At 34.7% G+C, this 8,502-nt stretch overlaps 1 protein-coding gene across 1 annotated transcript in view; it reads left to right on the top strand.

The window, feature by feature from the left end:
- The first annotated feature begins 4,017 nt into the window (after positions 1 to 4,017).
- The window catches only part of TRHR (thyrotropin releasing hormone receptor), a 478,797-nt gene continuing 474,312 nt past the window's right edge, over positions 4,018 to 8,502 (top strand). The window contains exon 1 of the mRNA XM_032467898.1: positions 4,018 to 4,135. The gene's annotated coding sequence lies outside the window, so the exon portion shown is untranslated. The remainder of the gene's footprint in view (positions 4,136 to 8,502) is intronic.

Raw genomic sequence — 8,502 nt, 5'->3', positions numbered from 1 at the left:
GAACATAGGAGTGCAGATATCTCTTCAAGATAGTAGTTTCATTTCTTTTGGTTATATATCCAGAAGTGGAATTGCTAGATCATATAGTAGTTCTGCTTTTAATTTTTTAAGGTAATCTCCATATTGTTTTTCATAGTGGTTGTTTCAGTTTACATTGCCACCAACAATGAACCAATGTTCCTTTGTCTCCATATCTTCTCTACATTTGTTATTTCTGAACTTTTTAATGAGCCATTCTAACAGGTATGAGGTGGTATCTTGTGGTTTTGATTTGCATTTCTCTGTTGATTATTGATATTGAGTACTTTTTAATGCTTGGTGGTCATTTGAATGTCTTCTTTGGAAAAATGTCTATTCAGGTCCTTTGCCCATCTTTAAAATGGATTATTATTATTATTATTACCATTACTATTATTATTATTATTATTACTTTGCTGTTGAGTTGAATGAGTTCCATATATAATTTAGTTAAGAACCTCCTTTTAGATACATGGTTTGCATGTATTTTCTCCCATTTCTTAGGTTGCCTTTAAGTTTTATTGATTATTTCTTTTGCTGTAGAGCTTTTTAGTTTGATGTGGTCTCACTTGTTGATTTTTGCTTTTGTTGCTTGTGCATTTGGTGTCATAGCCAAAAAAAATTATTGCCAAGACTGATGTCAAGGAGCTTTTTCACTATGTTTTCTTCTAGGAGTTATCTATGTTTAAGACCTTAATCCATTTTCAAGTTAATTTTTGTGAGAGGAGTATGACAGTGTTCCAGTTTTATTCTTTGTACATAGATATCCAGTTTCCCCAGTGTGATTTATTAAAGAGACTAGTCCTTTCCCCATTGAATATTCTTGGTTACTTGTCAATATTGGTTGATTGTATGTGTGTGGATATATTTCTGAGAGCTCTCTATTCTAATTTATTGGTTTTTGTGTCTGTTTTTTATGCCACTACCTTACTGTTTTGATTACTGTAGCTTGGTGATATAGTTTAGAATCAGGTGTTAATGTCTCCAGCTTTGTTCTTTCTCAAGAATTACTTGGTTAATCAGGGTCTTTTGTGGTTCCATAAGAATTTTGGGATTGTTTTTTCTGTTTCTGTGAGAAATTCCATTGAAATTTTGATAGGGGCTACATTGACTCTATAGAAGGCTTTGAGAAGTATAGACACTTTAACAGTATTAACTCTTCTGATCCATAAGCATGCAATATCTCCCATTTACTTGTATATTTTTTAACTTTTTTCATCAAATTTTCAGTGTTATAGAGCTTTCACTTCCTTGGTTAAATTTATTCCTAAGTATTTTATTATTTTTGATGCTATTGTAAATGGGAATGTTAACTTTATTTCTTATTCAGATATTTTACTGTCAGTGTGTAGAAACAAAACTGATTTTTGTGTGTTGATTTTACTGAAATCATTTGTTAGTTCAATGAGTTTTTTTGAGTCTTTAGAGTTTACTGTTTACAAGATCATGTTATCAGCAAACAAAACAGTTTTACTTCTTCTTTTTCCATTTGGATACCTTTTATTTCTGTTTTCTTACCTGTTTGCTCTGACTAGGACTTCCAGTACTATGTTAAATAGGAGTGGTGAGAGTGGGCATCTTTGTCTTGTTCCTGATCTTGGTGGGAAAGTTTTCCATCTTCCCCTGTTAAGTATGATGTCAGCTGTGTATTTGTCATACATGGCTTTTATTATGTGAAGTATATTCCTTCTATATCTAATTAGTTGAGAATTTTATCATGGAGGGGTTTTGAACTTTGTTTAATGCTTTTTCTACATTTATTAAGATGATAAATGATTTGAGTTCTACATTCCTTAATGTTGTTTGTCACATTGAATTATTTGCATATATTGAAGCATCCTTGCATCCCAGGGATAAATTTTTCTTGATTATGGTCTATATTCCTTTCAATGTGCTGTCAAATTTGCTTTGCTAGCATTTTGTTAAGAATTTTTGCATGTATATTCATTAGAGATATTGGTCTATAGTTTTCTTTTCTTGTGGTATCCTAATCTGACTTTGATATCAGGATAGTACTGGCTTTGTAAAATAAGTCCGGGAGTGTTTTGTCCTCTTTAGTTTTGGGGAAGAGCTTGAGAAAGATTGGCATTAATTATTCTTTAAATATTTGGTAGAATTTCCCAGTGAAGCCATCTGGTTCTAGGTTTTTATGTGTGGGGCAGTTTTTGATTACTGATTTAATTGGTCTGTTTGGATTTTTTATTTCTTCTCAATTCAGTTTTGGTAGGTTTATATTTCTAGGAATTTATCCATTTTTTCTAGGTTGTCTATTTGTTGGTATATGATTGCTTATGGTAGTCTCTTATGAGTCTTTTTGTTTGTGTAGTATCCTCTTTCATTTGTAATTTTATTTATTTAGGTTCTCCCTTTTTTTTCTTGGTAATTCTAGCTAAAAGCTCATGAAATTTATTTTTACAAAACTAGCTCTTAGTTTCATTAATCTTTTCTATTATTTTTCTATTCTTGATTTCATTGTTTTCTGCACTGATCTTTATTATCTGTTTACTTCTGATTACTTTTAGCTGAGTTTATTTTTCTTTTTCTAGTTCCTTGAGGTGTAAAGCTAGGATATTTATTTGAGTTCTTTCTTTTTGCAGTGTAAGCATTTTGCTATCAATGTTCCTGTTAGTGTTGCTTTTTCTGCACCCCATACACTTTGGCATGTGGTGTTTCCAATACATTTTCTAATTTCTCTTTGATTTCATTGTTGACTCATTGTTTTTTAGGAGTTTGTTGTTTAATTTCCATGTATTTGTGAATTTTCCAACTTTCCTTCTGTTACTGATTTCTAGTTTCATATCATTATGGTCAGAAGAGATACCTGCTATGGTTTCAGTGTTTTAAATTTTCTGAGACTTGTTTTGTGATCTAACATATGATCTACTCTGGAGAATGTTTCATGTGCACTTGAGAAGAATGTGTATTCTCCTGCTATTGGATGGACTGTTCCATTCTGTATGTAGGACCTTTTGGTCTAATGTGTAATTTAAGTTCAATGTTTCCTTATTGATACTTTGTTTCCATTATATATATCCATTATTAAAAGTAGGGTATCGAAGTCCCCTACTATTAATTGTGTTGTTGGCTGTTATTTCCTTCAGATCTGTTAGCATTTGCTTAATATATTTAGGTACTCTGTGAGGTACATATATATTTACAGTTGTTATATCCTCTTGATGAATTGACCCTTTTATCATTATATAATGACCTTCTTAGTTTCCTTTTACAGTTTTGACGTAAAAGTTATTTTGTCTGATATAAATGTAGCTACCTACCTCTGCTCTATTTTGGGTTTCATTTACATCATTTTTTTTTCCATTTCTTTTCTTGAATCTATGTTTGTCCTTGAAGTGTGTCTTTGTTAGGCATCATATAGTTGGGCCTCGTGTGTGTGTGTGTATGTGTTTCATTCACTTATTCACTCTGTGTCTTTTGACTGGAGAATTTAATCTATTTACACTTAAATAAAATATTGGTAGTTAGGGATTTACTATTGTCATCTTTTTAACTGTTTTCTGGCTCTTTTGTGTTTCCTTTGTTCATTTCTTCCTCTCTTACCGTCTACTTTTGTAAACTGATAGTTTTCCATAGTGGTATACTTTGATTACCTTATTGTTATGTTTTGAGTATCTACTATAGGTTTTTGTTTTGTGTTTATCCTGAGGCTTACATAGAACATCTTATGGATATAGCAGTCTATTTTAGGCTGTTAACAACTGAACTTTGATTATATTTACAAAACTCTACAATTTTACTTCTCTCTCCACATTTTATGTTTTTGATGTCACAATTTGTATCTTTTTATATTGTGTATCTATTAATGAATTGTAGGAACTATAGCTATATTTAATACTTTTTTCTTTAACATTTATTGTAAAGAAGCTAACACACTACCATATCATAGTATTATTCTGAATCTGACTTTATACTAAACTTCACCAGTATGTTGTATATTTTCATATGTTTTTATATTACTAATTAGCATCCTTTTGTTTCAGCTTGAAGAACTCCTTTCAGCATTTTTTATTAGGCAAGTCTAGTGGTGATCAACTCCCTGAGCCTTTGTTCACTGGAAAAGTGTTTGTCTCACCTCATTTCTCATGGACAACTTTGCCAGGTAAAGTATTTGTTGTTGGCAATTTTTCCCTTTCAGCATCACACTCTCCTTTCTCCTTCTTTCTCCTTCTGGTACTTGAATGATGCATAGATTGTTTCTCTTAATGGTGTCCCATTAGTCCCATAGGGTTTCTTTGTTTCTTTTCATTCTTTTTTCTTTTTTCTTCTCTGACTGGATAAGTTCAAATGATCTGTCTTTGAATTCACTGTTTCTTTCTTCTGCTTCATTTGTGCAGTCTGCTCTTAAAGCTTTTATTGACTTTTTCAGTGCAGTTATTATATTCTCTAGTTTAAATATTTCCCTTTGGTTCTTTTTTATGTTTTCTATATCTTTGTTGATCTTCTCATTTTGTTCTTATATTGTTTTCCTGATTTTAGTAATTGTTTATCTGTGTTCTCTTGTAGCTCTCTGAATATCTTTATAACAATGATTTCGAATTCTTTATTGGGCAATTTCTGGATCTCCACTTCTTTGGCTTCATTTATTGAAAATTTACTTTGTTCCTTTGGTGGTGTCATGTTTTCCTGAGTCGTCATGATGCCAGTAGGCTTGCATAGGTGTCTGCACGTTTGAAGAAGTAGTCACCTCTTCCAGACTTTATGGGCTGACTTCAGTAAGGAAAGACCTTCACTTGTGTGGCAGGGCATCTGGTGTATGATGTGACCCTAGGTCTAGTGGTTCAGGGTAGCAAGTGTGGGTGCATGTGGTGACTCTGGATCCTGAGGAGGAATATGCTGTCTCAGTGGCTCAGCCAACTGGAGTACATAACATCAATTATGTGGTCCCTGGTGAGCGCTGTGGGGGATCTTTAGTGGCTGCAGGTTTCTTCAACCATGCTTCCAGGTCCAGTGTCTAGGGACCGAGGCAGGCAGTGGTGGTGACTAGAGCCAGGATTGTGTGGCTCTATGGGCCAGTTACAAATTCCTGTGTAATGACAGGTGCTGGCTGCAGATACACACATAGTGGTGGGGGCCAGGGCAAGCAGCAAGGGCTGGAGCCAACTGGGTGCACTGACAGTTTTGGGACCCCGGCTATCAGCATGCACTCCTGTGGCTGCAGGGTCTTGCCACAGGTGCATGCGTGGCAGTGAAGTTTGGTGCATCAGGAATCAGGCTAGAGGTATGCAAGTGCACAGCTGCATGAGCTAGCCCCAAGGATGTATATGGCATTGGGGGGTCAGCCAAGGGGGTCAGGCTGGTGTTTTGCACTCATGAAGCTGCAGAGGCAGGGTGCCAGTGCAGATCCTAGGCTCTGGTAGGGAGGGAAGCAGGGAGTGAAGAGAGGGACTCAAGATGTTTGGTGTCTGTGAATGTGAAAACTTGTGGGGCATAAACCAGTGAAATCTGTAGGGTCTGTTGTGGTTGTGCTGATTTCCTCAGTAGCAAAACTTCTGGGGTCCTCTGTAGAGGAGATCACTGGGAACCATGGTCACTCTCACTCTGTGACTGGTACTGGTAGCCCCTGCCGTTTTTCCTTATTCCTAGCCATATCTGTATGTCTCAGCTTTGCCATTTTCTGGGTGGGGTGAAACTGAAGTGGATTCTTCACGCAGTGCCATGAAAGGTTGGGGCATCTGATCACTCACTGCAAGGGGAGCTCTTTCTAGCCGGGGAGTTCCATCTTGTCAAGGAGCAGTGCTAGCCTAGGGGGATAGGGTAGGCAAAAAAGCTGTTCTTCCTTTACTTTTTGTCTGGTTATTCTCAGGTCCCCACCTTGTTACTGAAGTTTCTTAAGTGGACTCCTGAATTCTCCCAGAGCTGACTTTGTTCATGGATAGCTGTCTAATTGTTGATCTTTGTTGACAGATGGAAGCTGGGGTCTCCTACTTTTCCATCTTGGTGATGTCACCCCTCAGCATTGACATTTCATAGTGAATGTGATGGGGGAAAATTTCATGAAATTGAATGCAAAATATTTTGGATTTCAAGTCAAAGCTATTTGGGGAGGTCATGAGACTCTATCTTATCTGCGCTTTAAGATTCTTTTCTCTTCTAGTTTTTGTGTCTATCGATATGTAATGCTCGGAATGTTTGCTTTGAGGAGTTCAGAATTTGGGGCAGCTGTGGGCAAATGATATTTCTTATAACATCCCACAAGGGACCCGATTTTCTATTGAAATGCTGCTTTGATTTATTAGAGTCCTGTGTAGGTGATTTCTACACTTATCCAGAAAAAAAATGGATCTACTCTACTGCAGAGTAGAGGTTTTATTTTTAATTTCCTCTCCCTACAGCATCTAACACATATCATGCCATAGTAGGTGCTTGTAAGTATTTGTTGAATTCACATTTTGTCTCCAAACTAACTGAAGTCGGTGAGGAGAGTCATTCAGTTATTAAACTAACAGTCAAAGTAGGTTATCAGACTATGAATATTAGGCAAAGTTTGAAAACTCTTTGTGTGTGTGTGTGTTTTTTTTTAACTGAGTTAGGCAAACTTTATTTAAGGCACATCAGGATCTCCTTGACAGCAATTATGTGTTGCAGAAGTTCAGAATGAAAGATTTATAAAATTTATCAAACCACTTAAAGTATGAACCCAGACAGAAAAATTACCCATTGAGTGATAATAAATGCCAGTGTTTAAAAAAAGAACCCAAGTATTTTTTAGTTACAAGGGATGCATGCATTTTATTTGTAATACAGCTTTGTGACCTGAAATATGCTGCCCAGAATATCTTCCACTTGCCATGGGGAGTTCTGTTATTCGTCAATGTAGGGTTTCCTACTTGGCAGCATTATGTGTTTATGATGGCATCTGTATTTGCTGGTTGTTGCATTTGCAGTGGAATTTGTATTTTGGCCAGTTGTAGAGGGAGGGAAAAAGGAAGCAAATTAAACTTGACTTCTTGGCAATGAAGCAGTAGCTTCTTGTTCCTTGGACCCATATATTCCAAGAACACCAAATGTAACTGCAGGCGTGTGCCATAGTTACTCTACCTATAACTGATTGTATTTGCGTTGTAATAAAGTTGTATAATACTATTAAAACCAAAAGGTTAAAAACTAAAATATTATGTCTTGTCAGTTGACATACAATTTTCAGGTGGGATTTTAACATGGGAAACTTGCTATTGGAATGATGTTTTTCTTGGTCAAAGAAAACTTATTATCATCAATATCACTGTGTAAGCTTTCATTTACTTAAAACAAGTGAAAATTTAAATAAACTAATTAAAGGAATTTTGATCAATTTTTATAAGGAAAACAAGATATAAAATGAAAGTAAAATGGATTTCTTTTTAAAATTAACTAATGTGTTTTAGAGTCAGTGTTTATTTATCTCAAGCCAGTATTCCAAACCCATCTACATTTATCACATAAACCTGTAATATTATATGTTTATAAAGATTATCTTCATCTTCTTAGTACTGATTCTTAATATAAAGAACCAAGAATTAACTCCTTAATGTTGACATATTGAACTATATTGCATATATACATTTATATATATATATTTTATACTTTGTAGATTATGTTCATTTTAATTTATGTAATTCATTTTATTTTTTGAACACTGGCAGTCTCTGAGGCAAAGTTCAGTTAAATGTCTACTAAATTAACTTTTAACTCTGTTATACCACAACTATGTTGCACATTTATATTCCCTGGTCTCTGGAAGCTTATGAAATGAATACACTGGTGACACCAGTATGCGTAAAACAGAAGGGAGTATGGGGACAAAAATCTAATACTTAGATTTTTCTCTCAAGGAGCTTACAGTTTAGTATGAAAGACAGTGAATAAGAAGGAAAATTCTATTAGTGTAAAAAGCAAATAACTATCCAGTAGAACAATATAAGAGTAATTCTTATTGCCTAGTGACTTAATATGTTAATGCTGTACAGCTGCAGATGACAATGTCACTGCAGGTTGGAAGGCTCTGTAAAGACTTAAGGGAAAGGGATAAACTTGGTCTTGGTACTAAAAAATAGTTTTAGATAGAGTGTTGGCATTCTGGGTAGGGGTAACAATTTATGCATCAGTAGTAGGAGAAAACTACCTTCTAGAGGCACAGTAAGTAGGCCTTTTTTGTCAGGATGAGAATTCAGAGAAAGAATGTTGAGAAGTATTAATATATTAGAATAGATATTTCTCTAGCTGTTTACAGTTTATAAGGGATTTCTGTATAATTCTTATTTAATCTTAAATACCTATAATGTAGTATCTTTATTCTATTTAAAAAATAAATGTGGAACTCTAGCAACTAGGAATTACTGTTACAAAATACAAATGAATAAAATATGAATGTAAGCTTTGATGGTCTGAAGAGAAAAATATAACAAAAGGGTAGGGTGGAGATTGGGTGCAACGAAAAATGTGGTAATCTATTTAATCTTTCATTGCAAGGAGGCTGTTTAAAGTCAA

The sequence above is a fragment of the Camelus ferus genome, chromosome 25, assembly GCF_009834535.1.
Source record: "Camelus ferus isolate YT-003-E chromosome 25, BCGSAC_Cfer_1.0, whole genome shotgun sequence".
In the NCBI taxonomy this organism is placed as follows: Eukaryota; Metazoa; Chordata; class Mammalia; order Artiodactyla; family Camelidae; genus Camelus; species Camelus ferus.
The sequence above is the reverse complement of the archived record's forward strand: the minus strand, read 5'-3'. Positions and strand labels throughout refer to the sequence as shown.